Below are 22,364 nucleotides of genomic sequence, written 5' to 3' on the forward strand. Positions count from 1 at the left end.
ACACCCCCAAGGAGAATCCCTTTCATCTGATTGGCTACTCACAGCATATTCAATCATGGGAGTGATTACATTAAAACACGGAGAATCATGGCCCATCCAGTTGACACACAATCTTGACCATCACAGCAACCAAGTGTTTTAACCATTGCACCACCAGGGCTCCTTATGTATACGTATAATTATGAAATTTATATGCTTGCACACATTAAATGTATATGTATTTCCAAATTATGTCTTTTTTGAAAACTGTGAGTTCACATCTGTTGGGAGAATGGCTCTTATAGGACTCTCTGCCTCTCCCTGAGCTGCCCAATTAAGACCTCGGTCCTGGAACATCTTCTTAAAGAGGAAAGCATGATTTTTACTTGGCTTCTGTGTTGTTTGGGGATATCTCCCCGTTATGAGCCTGATGAGTATTTCTTTATTCTGCTTATGGATGTGTGTCACATAGCATCTGGCCAACTCCACAGCTTTATCCATTTCCAGAAGGGAGGGAATGGAGTCCTTCGTCTACAGCACTGGAGGGGTACATATAGCCCAGTATCCAGCCATGGCTGCAGGGAGTGTTCTGCTGGCCATGGGAAGCCGATGCCCACTATTGATACTGATCTCACTTTACTTCTCTTCCCTGTAAATAAATTCTGTTCTATTCAGTGCCTGTGTGTGAATCGTGTTTTTATTGGCAAACTTGACATCTGCTTGACATCAATACCTGCAGTTAAATCTAACACCACCAGTTCCTTGTAGTTTTCTCCTGTCCCATATTTGTAACTCACTTCTCTAGCAGTGAGAAACTTGGATATTATGATCATTAATATGTTTACATAATACATGGTTGTTAGTTGCCATCAAGTTGGCTCCGACTCATGGTGACCTTATGTATAACAGAACAAAACATTGCCCAGTCCCGCAGCATTTTCATAATCACTGGTATGTTTGAGTCCATTGTTGCCGCTATGGTGTCAGTCCATCTCATTGAGGATTGTCCTCTTTTCCTTGACCCTCTACTTTACCAACCATAATGTCTTTTTCTAGCAATTGGTCTTTTTTGATGTCATATCCAAAGTGAGCAAGTTAAAGTCTTGCCATCCTCACTTCTAAGGACCATTCTTGTTGTATTTCTCCTGAGATAGATCTGTTTTTTCTTCTGGCAGTCCATGGTACATTCAATATTCTTCGTCAACACCACAGTTCAAATACATCAGATTTTCTTCTTTTTTATTATCCGAATTTCACATGCACATGAGTGATTGAAAAGACCATGGCTTGGAGCAGATTTGGATAAAATAATATATTACTTAATGTATTTGCTTAATTACCCTGTCTGTATCTAATTATTCATTGCTGCTTCCCTCTCCCCAGTATGATTGCTCTCAGTCTGCAGCCTAAACTCCAACACCTCATCTGTGTGCAGCTCTGACATTTAGATGCATCTCTTATCTTTCATGGGTTCTGCAACTCCAGCATCCAGCTCCTGACTGGACCTCTCTGGACACTTTCCTCATCACACTCAGCCTTCTGCTTTCCACTGTAGGCTGCCTTCATCATTCCATTCCAGACTCTGACAGTCTGGGCCCCCCTGCTTGTATGCTCTTCTCCCCCTACTCTGGCTTCAACACACCATTCTGGAGGCCCGCTTCTTTTCTGACACCTTCATCACTCTTCTTGGGCTCTGACGCCCAGTTCTGAGCTTGCCCCAACATGAGGATTTTCGTTGTTAATTGTCTTTGAGTCGATTCCGACTCAAGGTGTGTGCAGAGTAGAACTACTCCATGGAGTTTTCAAGGCTGTGACCTTTTAGAAGTGGATTGTCAGGCCTTTCTTTCGAGTTGCTTCCATGGGGTTCAAACTGCCAAACTTTTGGCTACTAGCTACGTGCTTAACTGTTTGCATCACCCAGGGAAACCTAACATGAGGATTAGCTGCTATTATTATTCTTATTTCACACATCAATGGAAGAGCCTGGACCAGACCACAAATTCCTCTTATCCCAAAGTTCAGGCATTTATTGCTTCTTTTAACCGAGTATCTACTATAGATCAATATCCCAAGATTTTTCTCTTTATCCATTTTCTACCATCTTTTCTTTCAGTAGTTTTAAATCAGAAATAACATCGTTGTTTATCTCTGCTCTGACTTAATCATTGAGCTTTGCTTTTCCCTGTCACCATTCATTCTTTCCACATCTCTTTATTGAGTGCCTGCTATGTACTCTAGGCACTACTTAAGTTGCTAGGGTTATGACTATGAACAATATTGACACTTTCCAAATTCTCATGGCATTTATATTCCAGTGGCTTGACAGATAGTAAACAAATTAATACAAAAAAAAACAAAATAATACAAAAGTTACAATTACAAAAAAGAATGGTAAGGAACTCATATTCTTCAAGTCTTTATAGTTTGAAGGTGACTTTGTACCTAATTTATATTTAACTACTTAAAAAAAAAAAAAGATCAATTGCCATCAAGTTGATTCTGACTCAGGGCAAACCAATGTATGTCAGAGTAGAATTGTGCTCCATGAAGTTTTCAATGGATGATTTTTCAAAAATAGATTGCCAGGCCTTTCTTCTGAGGTGCCTCTGGATGGACTCCAACCTCTAATCTTTTGGTTTGTTGGTTTGCAGCTGAGCGTTTTAGCCATTTGTTCCACTCAGGGACTCCCAGCTGATACCTAGGCTGGCAAAAACATTCCTTGTTTACCTTTTCTGGCAGAACTGCTTATATATATTACCCCAATGGCTTCTGGTATTATTATATGTTGAGGAATATATTATGGGACTTCTTGATAAATGTCATCATTTCATATTTGTTTCATAACTTCCTTATTCTTCATAATGTCCTGAATATTAATATTTGAAAGAATGAGAACTTCTTACTTGGCTGAGTCTTATTTGATTCACTTACTTTCAAAGTTTTATATCTATATATTTTAGATAGGTCTCTGAAAAACAGCATATGGTTGGGTTTTGGCTTTTTACCCAATTTTTGTCTGCATTTGGAGTATTATTTAATGTAATTATAATATATTTGGGTTTAAATCTACCCTCTTACTCATGCTCGTTTTTGTTCTGGTCTTGATGATTCCTTTTCTATCCTTTTTAAAGTCCTCTTTTGAAGGATTGAATATATTGAGTTTAACCCTCTTTTCACATGATGCAAGGGCCACTGAATACCCCTTTCTCATGATTTCTCTGCAGTCCTGATTTTGAGTATCAAATCTCTTAACATTTAACACCAAGATATATAGTTGCTATTTTATACTTTCTTTTTTTTAATTATAATTTTTTCCATCTTCTTCTTTATGTTCTTCTCTCCAAACTTCCATCTGAAATTATTTTGTTTTGTTTTGTTTTCTTGTAGAAGAATGACCCTTAAAATTTCCTTTAGTACAGATTTTCAGACAGTAGGTTTGTTTTTTTGGTATTAAAATGCATTGAATTATTTTTTATTGGTAATAGAATTCTGGGTTGGTTATTTTTTTTTAGCACTTTATTGACTTTGGCCTATTGTTTCTACTGAGAGCTCAGGAGTCAATCTAATGGTTAACCATATATATTTATTCTGGGTTTTTTCTCCCCCCCACCTAGTTTTAGGGAGCACATTGAATTTATGCTTTAAAATCTCTTTCATCACTTTTGGGACATTTTCAGCTTTTTTTACTTCAGACATGGTCTATGCCCTTTCTTCTGTCCTAGACTTTAACAGTGTAGTGTTTGTGACACTTGTTCTTTCTCTGGTGTTTTCTATCCATCTTTTAGCTATTTTTTTCCCAATTCAGTAGTTGTTTTCTTTTTGACTATTGCTTATCTGCTATAAAATGGATAATTCTGGTTACATTTTTCAGTTGTAAGATTTCCTTTTTCTGTATTTATTATATTGTCGTTCTCTACTAGAATTATCTTCTTGAATATAGTAAGCAGATAAGTGCATCAGTGTCTGGAGTCCCTGGGCATTTACTTCTAACGTCTGTTGCTTATTCTAGTTTTTAGTTCATATCTTTTGTATTTTTGTTTTTCTAGTTACATCCAGCTGTGTTCTAGAGAGATACTTGCAAAATTGTTTGCAGAAATCTAACTATAGGTACAGGGTATCCATACAGTAAAGAAAGGAAGAGAGTATATTTTGATAAATAAGCAGATGACTTGTGATGATGACCCGGGGGGCAATAGCAATCTGAATTATCTTAATATAATTCCAGGAATTGAGCTCTGGCGAAGCAGAGTATCAGCCCCCGTAAGGGATTATCTGCTTTTGGTGTGCTTCTCCTCAGAGAGTGCTTCTCTTTCAGGTCACAACTCAAATAAAGAGGGTTTATCAGAATTTCACCTTGCAGTTCTGAATTTCTACTTCTGTACATCTATCCCATTTAGGATATCAAAAGCACTGCTCAGTCTCTCAGCCTCTTGGTTATTCTTTCCAAAGTCAGTGAATGCCTTATGGGAAAAAACAGCCCCAAAGCTGGGCATATCTTCATGGGCCTTTTCTTTATTGGAGTCTGGCCCATTCATTTTTAATTATCATGTTAGTTTTCCAAGACCATCACACAGATTTTTCTTTATTTTCAAGTTCTACTCACCAGAAAGATCAGGGAATATTACTTTGCCCACCATAATCATAAACAGAATTCATGTGTATACTTTTAAAAACAATTTAATTTGAATTAATGTTTCAATTCTACCTTATTCTACAAAGGACCTAAAAACAGTTTGAGTTAAATGTTCTTAAGAGAGTGATTTACATAAATTAATTTTGAAAAAAAAGCAGTAGAAATGTATATTAAATTAATTCATCATAAACGTGCTCCAAACATAGCTAGTCATCTGTCTCTTGTAAATCCACAGATCAAGGAGAAAACAAAACAAATAAAACAATTCTTCATAAAGTAACAAAAACAAACAAAAAACAGCAAGGGAAAGCTTGGAGTAGAAAACAATCATGTAAAACTTAGGATATGAGAATTTTATCTGAGAACAAAATAACCAAAGCAACCAAAATAACCAAGAAACCAAAACTCCTTGGTATAAACTAATAGTGGTCAAGAACACATTAAGGCTTCAAGTTGGCCAGAACATGGGCAAAAGGGGTCTGCTGTGCAGGTACCATGTAAGAGACGTAAATGGAGGAGATGGATAGATAGAAGGGTGGGGTCAAGAAGTCAGATGAATTGCTCTGAAGCTATCTATCAGGTTTAGTTACTTTGGGTCTCAAATAATATTTAGAAGTGTAGGAAAGAGAGTTATTCCTCAAGAAAGAGGAATGCTAACAAAATCTAGGAAAACTAGGTCTTTACCTTTATAGACTGGTTAAAGATATTGCAGTAACATCACAAATTGGAAAAGAAATCCAACTATAGGTACAGGGTATCCATACAGTAAAGAAAGGAGGAGAGTATATTTTGATAAACAGATGACTAGTAATGATGACCCAGACTCCCTGAATACTAGACTGAAAAGCAGCATTACTAGTTCTGCTTCCTACTTACTTGTGTGGCTAATGTTCTGAATATTCTTTCAGGATTAGTTAGGATTGAATCAGAGACTGGGAGAGCCTATGTATGCAGACGATGTCCTCCTTAACTGTAGATGAATAAACTGGGAGGGTAGTAAATGCCTGTAAAAATGGCATAAGGGCAGTGTCTGACCTCTTCTAACTTCACAAGTGGCAAGGAGAATCAAGATCAACGGCCCAAGGCTGATTCCTATGAGGAAGAGGTCAATCATGCCTCATCTCTCTGCCATCTTTACCAATTCTGACACCAACTATCCCTCCCACGGCACTCTCTACTTCTCTACTGGGTTCGATAATTCATCACAATGGCCACAAAGGACTCACAGACAATACTCATGATTATGGGATTTATTAGGGAAATAACAGGTTACAATTTAGACTCAGGAACAGTTCTTCCACCAGGACAGCCACTTTTCAGCTGTGCTTACAGGCACACCTCTCCCTGGCTCTCAGCCTCTGCCCTGCTTAGGCAAGTGTTACAAAACTCTTTTAGCTCTGCCAATAAGTGTCCAGAGACACTACTCTACCAATAAGTCTCCTGTCCAAAGGTAGTGAGCTTTCTCACTTCGTGGGCCAGAAAGCCCACCATGCCATCTCCTGCCAACGTTTCTCTGCTACCATTTCTTGAGCTTTCTCTCTCTCTCTGTCTCCTGGTTTGAGGAGCTTCTCTACTGAAGAATCCTGGGTCCAAGGGATGCGCTTTCTGCTTCTATCTGTTCTTCCTTGGTGGTGGTGGGATCCTCTCTTTCCTGCCTCTGGGGTGGCTGATTTCAAGCCCAGTGGGATGGCAAAACTGACCAATCCCTTTGGTGGGCCACAATTACCTTATCACACCGTCCCATCTGACCACTTGGTTGGGAATTACAAGAACTTGGCTAGAAAGGCCACACAAAAGTGATCCATCGCACTGCAGGCCACCCCCTGACTTTTTTAGCCATGGTTCATTCATATTTGGAGGATAACTTCCCCCTCCCAATCATTTTACCAGTCCAAAATAGTCATTAACAATTAGTCTTTCAATAGGAAAAATAGTCCACAGGGTGAGGTTACTCAGGACCAGCCATTCAGGTCTGCTGCAGGTGTTTATCTGATCTGGTCATGTTCTCCAATAGTTTGTCTTGGCTTCATCCTTCCTGGTATCTGATAAAATTTAACTGAGAGAAGATTATTACCTTGCTCTGTGCCTCACGAGGTATCAGCATAGCAAAACCTTTAAGGGAGCTTAGTTTCGGCCACTGTACTCCAGCCCAGCAGTGCTTTCCTCTTAGTCCACTCTTTCACACTTACAGCTTCTACAATTACAGTTTTTACAATCACAGTTAACCCTATTAACAATCAACACTCACAACTGAATCATATAATCTTATCAACATCTTCCTGCACCCTCTCTTCCCCAGACCCATAAGGAAAAGAGGAATCTATTCAGTGGGGATCCTCCCTGGTCCCGCTCATTTAATGTAAGCACACTCAAGAAAGCATGTAAGCCAGTCACTTCATGCCTTTATCTCCCCCGTTTTAGATAGCCAATGTTTAAATTACCTCTCCTTATTAAACCAGTACTCTGAGGAGACAAGCATGTTCGTTGGTCTTGAAGAATCTTCTGTTCCAGTTGGAGCTTTGAGCATCTACATCCCTAAGCAAAGCCATTAAACTGCAACAATCCACACCAGCTCCCAGTGTCAAACATCTTTCTCTTCATTCCATTGATTTAGAAAATAATATTTGGAATCATTATTCCCTGACCTTGAGCATGGAGAAATGTGACCCAGCTGGGGCTGGGCCCTCACAGACTCACAAAGACACATCAGCTCAGCCCTGAGATAGACAATAGATGGGACAATCTTAGAAATTATCTTAAGGAAGTTTTCACAAAGGGGCAATTGAACCTAACACGAAAGATTTCCTACTTTTTGTCTTTTTCTGTTAACATTTAGTGACTAGAAATTTGTTGGACCAATGAAGAACCTCCTGACTTTTGCAACTGAAACCTGTACCAATGATTGTTAAGAAAGATGATTCAAAAAGTAAGATCACAATTTCTAGCCAATCTGTGAAAAAGTGATGCTTTCAATGATTCTACCTATTTTGTGATGTTGATATATACTGATGATTCTGTAACCTTCCTCGGATTCATGCAGACATTCTAGCTCTGGCAGCATATTTGTCCACTTCCCACTTTTGTCCTTTTGAATATATGCCAAATAAAACTTTCTTTTTGCTTTACTAAACCTTATGTTTTTCCTCTTCAACAGTAAATGGCGTAGTCATCAAGGATTCTGAAGCTATGAATCCAGTCGACCTCGAGGAGACCTGGACTGTGGAGCAGAAGCCGGCAAAGAAAGGTCCTATCTTCTGGACCTGCCTGTTCCCACTCCATGTCCCTTCGACATTGATGGGGTGACTGCTCTCGGAAAACGAACCTTTGCTTATACTTTTGTTTTTCTCTTTCTCATGTTTTCTTAAGTTTGGTTCGGCATATTTGTTTGTAAAACTGGTTGATTGATTAAGGAAACTCTTTCTTAGATTTTTGCTTAATCGTTTGATTAAGAGTGACATTTAGTAACTCTTTAAGTGAACTGCAGTTTAGGCCTGGATTCAGGCAGTTGAAGAGGTAATTCTATTTTCAAAGAGCTTTGAGCCACTATAAGCCACAAAAAAATTTGGGCACGGGTCAACCAGTAAAAGCTATTAGGGCGGTCACCAGCACTCATCACGAGCATTAAAGTCTCCTGTGACAGAATAAGGTGGTCACGAGACAGGCTAGAGCACTAGACTGTCTGCCACCCATAAGAAAATTGTCATGTAATGAAGGTACGCATTGGTCTAAGCAAAACACTGTCCAAACCCTGTGGTGTTCCTCATTAGATTTCTTTTCTTTGGCTCAGAGAAAACCTTGAAAATAGTGCTCTGTTTTGAAATCTCTCTTTTCCCCCTTTTCCAAATTTAAAATGGGAAATAAGCAAGAGAAAAGTAAAATGACTGCCCACCATTCAGCACACACACTGCCTATACGGTAAAGAATTTTGGCCCTCAATCAGCAAAGTATTTAGAAAAATGGCATAATTTAACAAAAGAAAAGGATTCATTACAATGGACTAAATGGGGGACTTTTAAATTGGCCAGATTAATCTTTTTGAAAGCAAATTAGAAGCAAGGGGATCAAAAAGAAACAAGAATCAGAGGGAAATATTTTTTAATTGGTATTTTGAATCCTCGAGACGGCAACAAGTGAATACTTTTTGCTTCAGTTCAGGAAAACATTGCTAAGCAATCAAAACAGATCTTGGCACTGGAGAAAGTTCAGGTAGTGTTACTTGATTCCTTAAGGAATAGAACTCCCATGGCTATTAAAGAAGATGGAAAAGACTCAGAGGAAGGAAATAAAGAAAAGGAAAAATCTGCTTCTTTATATCCTGATTTAACTTCTAGCTCTCTTAGCCAAATTACCTTTTCATTCCAGTGATTCACTGAAAATTGTGTCTCCATCTCCATTAATGCCTTTGGTAGTTAGACAGCCTAAATTAGCAGGTGGACAAGTGGAAGTAACAGTAAACCCCTGGTCCAAATCTGAACTCAGAGCAATCGTAAAAGACTTTCCTGACCCTCGTGAAAATCTTCAGAAATTTTTACATGAATTTATTATCTTGACTAGTATCTATGAACCCGGTCCTTTGGATTTGTATAATCTGTTACTTATGCTACTATTTTCAGGAGAAGCAGCTAGATGGATAGCTGAAGCTAAGTGGAAGGACCCAGAGGCAAGTGTAATCTCAAAATCAGGGGTTACAGGGAAAGAACTGAGAGATGAAGTTCAGGGTTTGGTTAAGGAATTGATAAATGCGTTTCTGAAAGTTTTTCTGAAAAAAGTTGATTGGGCAAAAATCCAGGCTTGTAAACAAGGAAGGGGCGAAAACGTATATGCTTTTATGGATCGTTTCTCCAAATTATTTGAAGAACATTCTGGTTTAGAGGCAATTGTAAAAGAACATTGGCCTGTATTCAACTCCATGTTTTTAGGGGGTCTATTGCCTGAATTAGCAACTTTGGTAAAAAGACACCATTTAAATTGGGAAAACGTAAATCCTTCAGAATTGGTTACAGTGGCTTACAAATTGGCTCAAACTGAAGAAGATAAATATAGACAGTGAGTTAAAACTAGAGAACAGAAAAAGAAGTTGTTGTCTTTGCAGTTATATCTGCTACAAAGTAAAGGCAGTGATGATGGAATCCTGGCAAAGAGACAGCTTCAAACAAATAAGCTCAAAACCAAGCTAACTTGTAACTACTGTAAGAAGCCTGGTCACTTTAAGAGGGATTGTTTAAGACTTAGGAATAAGCAGAGGGTTACTCGCTCAGCACCTCCATTACCACCACAATGACGATGCTCCGAGGATTTAGGGGTTTTCGCCATGGTTCCTCTCAACAGTCAGGGAGAGACAACACTCTAAGTAAATGGAGGGCCTTGTACCTTCCTGATAGACACTGGGGCCACCGTGTCGGCAATAAATCCCACATGTTTATGAAACCCCCTCCCTCGGAGCAACAAAACTTCTAAAATTGTGGGAGTTTCAAATGAAGAACAAATTTTGCCTCATTCAGAACCAGTACCAGTATCTTTAGGACCCATTGGTGATTTACATCAGTTTCTTCTCAGCAATGATACCCCTGCTAATCTATTAGGGTGAGATTTATTATCTAAATGGCGATACCATATACAATTTACTAATAGTGGAGAAACTCTATTGAACTTTCCTACTTTAGATGATTCAATTACTGAGAGAAAAGTAGAAGAAAGCTTGTGTTTTATTCAAGGTTTGATGGAAGTAGAAGAAACTATAGAACAGGTTCAGGGGGAAGAAAAGGAATTAGAGCAAGTACCCACTGAACTTTGAGCAAAGACATCCACAGATGAAGGAAAAATTTTGTCAGCTGAACCTATTCAGGTGCAAATAGATACTTCTAAACCTTTGCCTAGAATAGCTCAATATCCACTAAAGCCTGAAGCCATAGCAGGGTTAGAACCAAGATTATCCAAGATTTCCTTCAGCAAGGTCTAATTATACCATGCACTAGTCCTTGCAACACTCCTATTTTTCCAGTAAAAAACCCAAATAATACAGGGTGGAGATTTGTACAAGATTTAAAGGCCATAAATAAGATTACAATATCTAGATTCCCTGTAGTTCCTAATCTTTACTCTTAGTCCAGATACCAACCAATGCCATTTGCTTTACAGTTATAGATCTCTGAAGTGCTTTCTTTAGTATTCCTGTTCACCAGGATAGTCAATATTTATTTGCCTTCACCTCGAAAAATCAACAATACACATGGAGAGTTCCCCCACAAGGGTTTACTGAAAGCCCAACTTGTTTTTCATAGGTATTGTGTTCAGATTTGGTTCCATTTCAATTTAAACATGGATCAGTGTTAGTGAAGTATATAGACAATCTCATGGTTTGCTCCAATTCGAGACAAAATAATGTTGAAGATAGTATTCTGTTATTACAATATTTAGCTTCTAGAGGGCATAAGGCATCCAAAGAAAAATTACAATTTGCCCAACCCACTGTTCAATACTTAGGACATCTTATTTCAGCTGAAGGTATTTCTATAGACCCAAAGAGAAGGGAAGGTATATCAACTTTTCCTTTGCCTACCACAAAGAAACAGTTAAGAGGTTTTTTAGGTCTTTGTGGATATTGTCGAAATTGCGTTCCAAATTTTTCATTATTAGCCCAGCCCTTATATCACTATCTGAAAAAAGAAGTAACTGATCCTTTTACCCTTTCTGAAGAAGGTGTAGAAGCAGTACACATGCTTCAACAAGCCCTTTTAATGACTCCTGCTTTGGGTTTTCCAAATTATGCTTTGAAATTTTCTCTGTATGTAAATGAACAAAATGGAAATGCTTGTGGTGTTTTAACTCAGAAACACGGAGACCATTAGAGGCCTGTAGGATACTATAGTCTTCAGTTAGATTCTGTTTCTCGTGCTTATCCTCCATGCTTAAGGGCAGTAGCAGCAACTGCTCAATTAGTAGAAAACACTGCAGATATAGTTCTAGGTAAGACTTAGATTTATTTGTTCCTCATGCAGTAGCTGCTGTTCTCAGATCTACTTTGACTCAGCATCTATCTGCCAGCAAGTTAACCTCTTATGAAGCCTTATTATTGACAGCCCCAAATATTCAAATACATGTCATTAAAGCTTTAAACCCAGCTACTGTTTTCCCTGAAGAAGAAGGAGTACCGCATGACTGCTTTGATTTGACAGATCAACTTCTGACCCCAAGAGGGGATCTTCAGGAAACTTGTTTGGCTAACCCTTCTTTAGCTGTATTTGTAGACAGTTCTTATTTAAAACCAGATCCCACTTCAAGCAAGTATCAGAGAGGATATGCAGTAACTACTTCCTCAGAGGTATTGGAGAGTGGACCTTTGCCTCAGATAACTTCGGCACAACAAGCCGAGTTAGTAGCTCTTATCAAAGCTTGTAAATTGGCAAAAAATTCATCTGTGACCATATATACAGATTTGAAGTATTGCTTTGGGAAGATCTCCCATTAAAAACAGGAAATATGTAGCTGAACTTTTAGATGCTTTATTGTTACCTTCAGAAATATCTGTGGTTAAGATATGAGCACACCAGTCAAAACGACAAACTTGGACTGAGGAAGTAATTGGGAATGAATTAGCTGATGCTGCAGCCAAAAAAGTGGCTGGTAGAAGGACCAAAAAACCTAGCCCAACTTTATCTGAAAATCCTTTAAAGATAGTCAAAACAGAATCTATTGAGACTATGACTGCTCCTAAGCTTATACAAAATCAAAAATTAGAAATGCAGGTATCCACCAAGTCCCTATTTTTAACTGAGAATCCAAATTTAGAGATATTAAAACGGTACCAAAAATTAGCCACCGAAACTGAAATAACAGAGTGGAAAGCAGGTAAATGCCATTTTAATACAGAAACTGTATTGTGGATAGGTCCTGGAAACAGGATTGCTATTCCTAAGGAAATACATATATCTTTGTTATTAGCCTGCTTATTAGAATTTAGGGAATGATGGGATGAAGATTTAATTGCATTCTTAGATAAACATTTTTGGGGAAACTTTGCAAATGCAGCATACTGTTTGTATGATAGACATGATACAATAGATGGACTTCTATTAATGTATGAAAGTACAGGATTAGATAATTATCGTCCTGAATACACCCATTTGGGAAATGGGGAAAAAAGTAAAGTTTGTTGGGAATGGAAATCAACCTTGCCTCCACCATTAATAGAAGATCTAGAGAAAACAACAGATGCTAGATGGCATAGTTCACCCTTACACCAAAAAGCCACACCTCCTTCAGAACAAGATATATGGGAAAAGGAGGGATGTACTCTAAATTTTGACACAGATCTTTGGGTTGCACCTGATCAAACTCTGGTCCTCCTAAAGACTTACATCTTCCTGTAGTTTATAGTCTCCACCAAGGAGATCATTTAGGAAGAGATGAAACTCTACAAAAAATAAGAAAATACTACTGGGGTCATTTCTGGAAAGGAGTGAATGCATAGTGAAAGATTGCACTATTTGCCAAAAATTTAACCCAGGGAAAACTTTTTTGACTCAGGGTCGATATCCCCTTCCTACTGCACCTATGACTGAGTGGCAAATGGATTTGATACAACTTCCCCCAGTTCAAAATTATAAGTATGTTTTAGTTATGATATGCAGATATTCTCATTGGGTAGAAGCATTTCTTTCAGAATGCTACTGAAATCTTTGTTGCTAAAAAATTGTTAGAAAATTTTCTTCCTACTTGGGGTACTCCTCATACTCTGTGTAGCGATAGAGGTTCTCACTTTACTGGCCAGATTTTGGCAGCAGTTTGTAACATTTTCCCAATCTTGCGTAGATTACACTATCCATATCATCTGCAATCTTCAGGACTGGTTGAAAGAACAAATGGAATAATAAAAGTTCAATTAGCTAAGCTTACTGCTTCTTTAAATTTAACATGGCCTCAAGTGCTTCCAATTGTATTGATGAATCTGTGATCTACTCCTTTTGGTCCGCAAAGTTAACCCCATTTGGTCCTCAAAGTTAACCCCATTTGAAATAGTCACTGAATGTATTATGCCTCTTCCTTATAATGTTATAATTTCTGATTCAAATTTGATCTCAAATAGTTTGTTAAAGTATTGTCAAAGCTTAATACAGCATGCTAAAGCAAATGATAAAGTGATTAAACATGCTTATGCTCAAACGCCTCCTCCTGATTATATAGGTTATCGTGCCCCAGAACCTGGTGACTACATATATTGGAAATGGCACCAGATAAAGGACTCTTTAGAACCGAAATGGAAAGGTCCCTATTTAGTTTTACTAACAAAGGAATTTGCTGCAAAATTACAGGGTGTGAAATCCTGGGTACATCTTTCCCAATTAAAGAAGACCAAGGTTCCTGACTGGGTGATTGAACCGGCAGGAGAGCTAAAGCTGAAATTCAGATGCCCTCCCAAAATGACCACCAACCTACCACCTCCTTTAGATGAGTGATTCAAAAGTACAATTTATATATTTTATTATTTGTTATATTCTTTATCACTCAGCTAATCTATATTAAGTAATTTTGATTTAAAATGATGTTGTTTATTTAATTACTCTCTTATTTATTAGAAGAATAGATACTTGGAATGGAAGTGCTTTTGTCCGATTATCACAATGTGTAGCCAAGTGCTGGTAATTTAACACAATGTTGGATTCGTCATCAAAACCCTCGTTCTGTTAAAGAAAATGCTGATCCTTTAGCATCCGCTGTGTTAAATTATCATTTGATTCCACTTCCCACTATAAACTCTAGTAAAACTATAATCTGTGGCATTAAGTTAAGATATGGGCTCCTCTGTCTGCAACTCAAACATTACCTCTACCATGCTGTAATATCACTTCTGTCAGGTTAAATGACTACTTGTGTGATACTCAGTTACTCCAAAGATATCCTCATTTGCCTTGTAATAAGGATGGACATTTTATAGAATTATATCAATATCCCCCTAGAGATTTAAGTGATTGGTATGAAGAGTGCTATAATAAGCTAACTGAAATTGCAATCCATAATCAGTTACCTCGTCCTCATGATTATAATAATCTATGTTGGAAAAACCTTAGATATATAGAATTACAACTAGGAAGACTATCTGTGATAATTCTCTAATGGAGTCATGATTGTCACATGCAAATTTTTCTATACCTTCTGTTTTCTCTGGACAAACTTTGTGTGCTCCTTATGGATATATATTTCTGTGTGGTGGATCCAACTATACTAGCTTAGATGATCCCTTTCCAACTGACAGTAAATTTACACGGTCAGTCTCTTGTTTAGATTACTGGCAAATGCATGGGCAATGCACTTTGAGAACCTTAGGATTACCTTTAGATATTCATAATAATGATGCTAGTAAATATTGGAAAGGTAATGTTAATTTGTTATCCATTGTTAAACAAGAGTCAGAAGAAAGCCCACTGGTCCAAGGCTCAGGGTGGAGTTGGTCATTTCTAAGAGCTTTAATTCCTAGTTATGGTATATTTGAATTGGAGAAATCTTTAAGAAATTTATCAATTACTGTGAGACAAATAGCAGATAAAGTTGCTAGAGGGATGGAAGCACAACAGCTATCACTGACTTCATTGGCCAAGGTGGCATTAGACAACAGAATAGCCTTGGACTTTTTATTAGCCCAAGAAGGTAGAGTCTGTGCTGTAGTAAATACCTCTTGTTGCATTTGGATAAATAACGCAGGAGAAGTAGAACAGGATATATATAGAATTAGACAACAAGCTACTTGGTTACACACTGTAACACCCTTACAAACACCAGATCTATTTGGTTGGTTGCCAGCAGGAATAAGTACATGGGCTAGATCACTACTGCAAGGGATAGCAATATTCTTGGTCTGCATCCTGACAGTATTAGGTATAATAAAATTTATCCTCTATTGTCTTACACACCTAAAAGGCAAAAGGCGGCCTTGGGCTAAAATTTTGGTATATATTGAGTCTGCTCAGTCTGGCACTGCGATTGATGAGAACATCGTTCTTACTTAATAACCTGGTGAAGAACCAGATGGTATCTGGTAGAAAACCAGCACCGTGAGATTAAAGAGCCTGCTATGGCCGCCATCTAGGAGCTCGACTAAGTCCAGGTATTGATCATTGATGTGTTATCTCCAATCTCTGATCAAAAGGAGGGACTGATTTAGAAAATAATGTTTGGAATCATTATTCCCTGACCTTGAGCATGGAGAAATGTGACCCAGCTGGGACTGGGCCCTCACAGACTCACAAAGACACATCAACTGGGCCCTGAGATAGACAATAGATAGGACAATCTCAGAAATTATCTTAAGGAAGTTTTCACAAAAGGGCAGTTGAACCTAACACAAAAGACTTTCCACTTTTTGTCTTTTTCTATTAGCATTTAGTAATAGAAATTTGTTGGACCAATGAAGAACCTCCTGACTTTCATAAATGAAACCTGTACCAATGATTAAGAAAGATGATTCAAAATGTAAGATCGCAATTTCTAGCCAATCTGAGAAAAGGTGACACTTTCAATGATTCTACCTATTTTGTGATGTTAATATATACTGATGATTCTGTAACCTTCCTCGGATTCGTGCAGACATTCTAGCTCTGGCAGCATGTTTGTCCACTTCCCACTTTTGTCTTTTTGAATATATGCCAAATAAAACTTTCTTTTTGCTTTACTAAACTTTATGATGTTCTTCCTCTACAACACCATCAGGATCTGGTCAGCTTATCCCTAGCCATCCAAGCTAGGTCACAATAGGTAGCAGCCTCAGGCTCAGGCTTGAGAGTTCATACACACCTTCTGGCACTTCAGATAGCCCCTTCACACTCTCTCATCCCTAGCCTTCTTGGGCTAGGTCAGTTGGTTCCACTCGTAAACATAGGAGTCCACACAAATCTCTTTACTTTTGACCAGCCAGCCCTTCCTGTCTGTCTTATCCCTAGCCCCTGTGGACTTAGTCAACAGGTGCCAATGGAACATGTCTAACCTCAGCCCATCTTCTCATTGCTTCACTTCCCCCACTTCCACTCATGCGTGGACCCAGGTGGTCACCACGAACAAGTTGACCAAACTGTCTACTTGCTGGCTCTCTTTAACTTTCAGTCTTCTGATGCATGCTGACTTTTCCTGCCTCTGTGCATCCAACAGCAAACCATTTTCTGGAAATTCAAAAAGCAAAACAATCACATTTTTTACTGCAGGTCTTTCCTTCAAATGCAAATCTCCTGTTCTCTCAGCGGTTCTGGGTGGTTCTGCATGTCTTTTCAAATGCAAAATCTGGGTTGAGCTCAGGTTTTTGACCTAACCCCCACTCTATACATGGGGCTACTGCATTCAAACAACCTGTGTTTCCCTAGGGCAAATCCTAGTTCACCTTTTAGCATATCCAATCAAGTATTGGCTGAAGGCACAGTTACATGCTATCTGTAATCAACTATACTCAATATTCATTTCTACTATACATTTAGGTCTGCTTTTCAACATGAGGTAAGAGAAACATTCAATATTCATAGCACATTCAATTGAATACATAACCCTAAACACATAACCCTTTTTAAAACATTCCAGTTTTGTCTTCTCTTCTCCACACCTTAACTATCTTCCCATTCATATGCATATGGCCTTGGGCCTCTGGCTGGGTATAACCAGTAGACCCTGACCCCTTATCAATCATCCTGTTTATCTGGCCTGGCTATTGCCCCAGGCCACTCCGGGAGGGGTTTTCTCCCCTCAGCTGCAGCATAACCTTCCCTTCAGCCATTACAGGCAACAACAACCAAAGCAACCATCCAAAAATCAGGTTTGACTTCCCAAGCACCTTCATTCTTTCCCTTAAAATATTCCACGCTTCCATGAGTCTGGAGCCATTGCAAAAGATCCCACTTCTGACATCAATTGTAAAAATGGCACGAGGGTGACATCTGACCTCTTATAACTTCACAAGTGGCAAGGAGAATCAGGATCAACAGCACAAGGCTGATTCCTGTGAGGAGGAGATCAGACATTCCTCCTCTTTCCACCATCTTTACCAATTCTGACACCAACCGTCCCTCACTCAGCACTCTCTACTTCTCTGCTGGGTTTGATAATTCATTGCTATGGCCACGCAGAACTCACAGACAATACTCACAATTATGGGGTTTCTTAGGGAAATAACAGGTTACAGTTCAGGCTCAGGAACACTCAGGATAACAGTTCTTCCATCAGGACAGCCTCTTTTCAGCTGTGCTCACAGGTATGCCTCTCCCTGGCCCTCAGCCTCTGCCCTGCTTGGACAAGTGTTACAAAGCTCTTCTTGCTCTGCCAATAAGTGCCCAGAGGCACTCTACTCTGGCAGCAAGCCTCCTGTCCAAAGACACTCAGCTTTGTTGCTCTGTGGGTGAGAAAGCCCATTATGCCTTCTCCTGCCATTGTTTCTCCGCCACTTCTCTCTCTCTCTCTTTCTGTCTCCTGGTTCCAGGAGCTTCTTGGTGCAGGTATCCCGGGTCCACAGGACTTGCTCTCTGCTCCTACATGTTCTTCTTTGGTGGTGGTGGGATCTTTTCTTTCCCACCTCTAGGGTAACTCATTTCAAGCCCAGGGGGATGGCAAAACTGACCAGTCCTTTTGGTGGGCCACAATTACCCTATCGCACAGTCCCACCCAATCAATTGGGTGGGAGTTACAAGACCATGCCTAGAAAGGCCACACAAAAGTGATCCATCACACTTTAATGCCATATGCCCTCATGAATAAATGAAAAACCTTAAGACTATAGGTATTTTCAGAAATTAGATTCTTCTCTCCATTGAATTTCCCTATACTATTTTTAAATTTTGATATTTATTTTCAACATCTTCTCTAATTATTTACTGTTACAGCATATTTGGTAAATTATACGAAATAACTTCTTTCTCTGATATCAGAAATCACCAGAAATTGAATCTCATCTAACTTTTTTTTTTAAAATAAGAAGGCAAAAAAAAAGTCATCCTTCAAAAAAGAGAATAAACACTTCAAAAATAGATTTATTTCAGTCTAACAAGGGATGTTGGCTATTTCTTTTAAAACCTCCACTGAAGATTTATAACTAATTATTTGAAACACGATTCAGAATCATGTGACTCCCTGCTCAAATGGTGGTGATGTAGAGTGAATACAAATGATTAGTTTTAACAAGGACAGATAAAACTCATACTACCTTATGACAGTAATATTTAATCTCCCCTTATATACATGTCAGTATAAAATAAACGTTCACTGTCAGTTCAAAATGAAAGGTGAAATTAAGTAGCTTCACATTCGTTAGCTGAAAGTTCTCATCTAATACTGCTTCCAGGTATTAAAACTCTCCAGGCTGTGTTTAAGCCCTGTGTGCTTCTAATCTTTAATCATCAAATTTCCCAGGTCCCTATTTACCATTCATTCACTGTTTGAGCTTATAACTCATGCAAAATTCTCGTAAATTAGATACCTTTTAGAACAAGTTTTCCTAGATGCCAATGGCAAAGTAAACTGTGTCTTGAAGATATTCCATCAGAAAGAGTTCCAGTTTTACCTTGTTTATTGAACACCTTATATAATCAAACACTTCTGCTTTCCCCTTTAAAGAGGTTACTGAATTATGTCTATTATGTGGAGACCCAGAGATTTAGTGGAGGCTGAGAGGAGAAAATAAATTGTGGCTTCATGTTAAATCTTTCTAATTCACTTACCCCAAAGCTACTCTCAGATTCTTTCCTTCAAGCCCTCTGAAATCTGGAATTAACTCCTGCTATTGGATTATGTAGACAATACAATGTAATGGCAACTGAAATTTCTTGAAAATCTACCAGGTAAGTGCCAAACACTGAGTTAAGCCCTGGATATAAATTCTTGTGAAGTCTTCACAATACTGGCATGGAACAGGTATAGCTTTCTCCATTTTTACATATAAATATACCAGCACACTTAATTCTGATTTGTAAAACTTTTGGAAGAAAGCATATATGTTTCCCAGTGATATTGGTAGAAAAAGTGTTCTTTAAAAAGACACAAAAAGCAGAGACAATAAAGGAAAAGATTGTAAATTAGACCACAATAAACTAAATATTATTGTAATAAACTAAGTCATCATTAATTAAGTGAAAAAAATAAGGTAAATCACTTGAGGATATATTTACAACATCTAAAATCTGTAAGGGCTTAATACCGAGAATATTCAAGAAGCTTTTGGGAATCAATAATAGAGGGATATTCATGTTCTAATAGAATAATGGCAAAGGATTTAATCAGGAAATACATATGGAAAGAAGCCTAAATGGCCATGGATATATGAAAATATGCTTGATTTTACTAGTAATTAGCAAAATTCAATAAACAATAATATAATAAAATACTACTTCATGTACATCAGATTGGCAAAATTAATTTAAATTTGATATCCCAATGTGTCGATAAGGTAATCTGAAGCATGATTTAGAACCATACATTAAAGTTGAATATGTATATCCCAAATAATGAAAAAAATTTCTTTCTAGGCATTCATCATAGAAAAATTCTTACACATTTGTGAAGGAAAATTCTTTCACAAGGTAAAAATTTTTTCACCTTGTACATGAAGCATACATGTATAAGGATATTTAGTGGAGCACTTTTTTATAAAAAACTAGAAACAGCCTAGATGAAAACAGATATAAAAACTGGTTTATTCAGAAAAACTAACTTGACTACATATTTAAATTTGAATAAATATACAAAAACATAATGCTGTATAAACATTTTGTAATTTAATCTCATTTATATAATTTTCAATCACAAAGCTGTACTATATAGGTTTTATAGGTGTTGTGATGGTTAAGGTTATGTGTCAACTTGGCTGGGCCATGATTCTCAGTGGCTTGGCAATTTTAATGTAGTTTGGCAGTCGTATGGTTATGTGATCACTTCCATGATGAGATTTGGTATAATGTGATCACCTCCATGATGGGATCTGCTGTGAGTAGCCAATCAGTTGAAAAGGAGTTTCCTTGAGGTTGTGGCCTACATCTAATATAGGTGGACCCTCTGGCAAGGCTCCCAGACTATTGCTCGCTCTGGGTCCTACAGCTGGCTCCTGTTCATCTGACCTCCGGTTCTTGGGACTTGAGCTAGCAGCTTACCTGCTGTCTTGCCTGCCAATTTTGGGATTCATTGGTCTTTGTAACCTGTGCGCAAGACCCTGCCGTCTGACCTGCCGATCTTGGATTTGCCAGCCCCTGTGCCTATGTGAATCAGGAGAAGCCTCTATCCTGACCCACGGATTTGGGATGTTCCAGCCTCTACAACTGTGTGAGCCATTTCCTTGATATAAATCTTTCTATATAGATATTTATATGTTTTACTGGTTTTGCTTCTCTAGAAAATTCAGCCTAAGACAGATGTATAAACACGTAGAAAAGGTATAAAACCAGGTATGACAATTAAATTAGGTAAGTCGATGATAACTGATATAACAAACACAGTCAAAGTTTATTTCTTGTTCCTAGGAGCCCTGGTAGTGCAATGGTTAAAGAACTGTGCTGCTAACTGAAAATTTAGAGGCTTGAATCCATCAGTTGCTCCACAAGGGAAAAGACCTATCGATCTGCTCTTGTAAACATTACAGCCTAGGAAATCCTATGGAGCAGTTCTACTCTGTCATACAGGGTCAGTATGAGTTGGAATCGACTCAGTGGCACACAACAACATCTAGACCCAAAGTGGAACTCCTAGTTGGTGAACAGTCACCCCTGGGTGATGACTCAGGTATTTACTTAGTATTTACGTATCATTTACTGCGTGCCAGTCACTTTCGTAAGCACGTTTCCTGTGTTAACTTATTTATTCCTCCCAACACCTCTAGGCAGTAGGTACTATTATTATCGTATCCATTTTCTAGAGGAGCAAACAGATGCACAGTGAGATTAAATAATTTGCTCAAGGTCCCCAGCTAGTAAGTGCCAGGCCTGGGATTTTTACCTCAAGCAGTCTACCTACAAGGTCTGCATACACAACAATTAAGGTATCGTGCTTATGCTGCTCTTGCATTTACTATTCACTATGATATCAGATTTTGTAATAACAGAGAAACACGGCATTCATAAGATTTCACAGACAATCTGAAATCACATTTTAGACTTTGTCATAAGATATATTGAAATTCTCCCCTCCCAACAAAAATGAAGATATGAAAAGCAGGGAAAAACTTGGTAAAATACTTGAAGGGAAAGACAGGAGCCAGAGAATAAAAACAGCTGTGTTGGATAATTAAGAGCAGTTAAATTTTACTTCATGCTCAGTAGACTTGTTCATGACTTGCTTGTGCATCAAAATTTAATATTACTAGACACTCAGATTAAGGGAAAAGTAAGATAAAAAGTTTTATTCATTATTCCGCTTTGGTTAGCCTTTTTTCTTTTAAAAGAGACATTTTAATGGCTTGAGATTTTCTGAGAAGCAACTAAAACTTTGAATGAAATGCAATCACAGAGGAAAAAAATGTCTGCTACATAATTAGAGCTAGTGGGACTTAAATTCCTCTGGATTTTTCCTCAGCAATTCCGTTCTTTGCCCTTTTTTTTTCTTTTCATTTAACTGATTAGTTTTGAAGTTTGTGATTTGTTTTCACTGATTAAATACTTTTCATATATTTCCTACAGTCAATTAACTTTTTCTCCAGTGTATAAAATAATCAGTTACATCTCACACATCACTTTTCTCTTCAGAAAGACTTGAGAAAAGATTTTGTGTGGTCTTTAATATGTACATCAAATCAGGCTTATGA

The sequence above is a fragment of the Trichechus manatus genome, unplaced genomic scaffold (assembly GCF_000243295.1).
Source record: "Trichechus manatus latirostris isolate Lorelei unplaced genomic scaffold, TriManLat1.0 scaffold00204, whole genome shotgun sequence".
NCBI classification, from domain to species: Eukaryota; Metazoa; Chordata; class Mammalia; order Sirenia; family Trichechidae; genus Trichechus; species Trichechus manatus.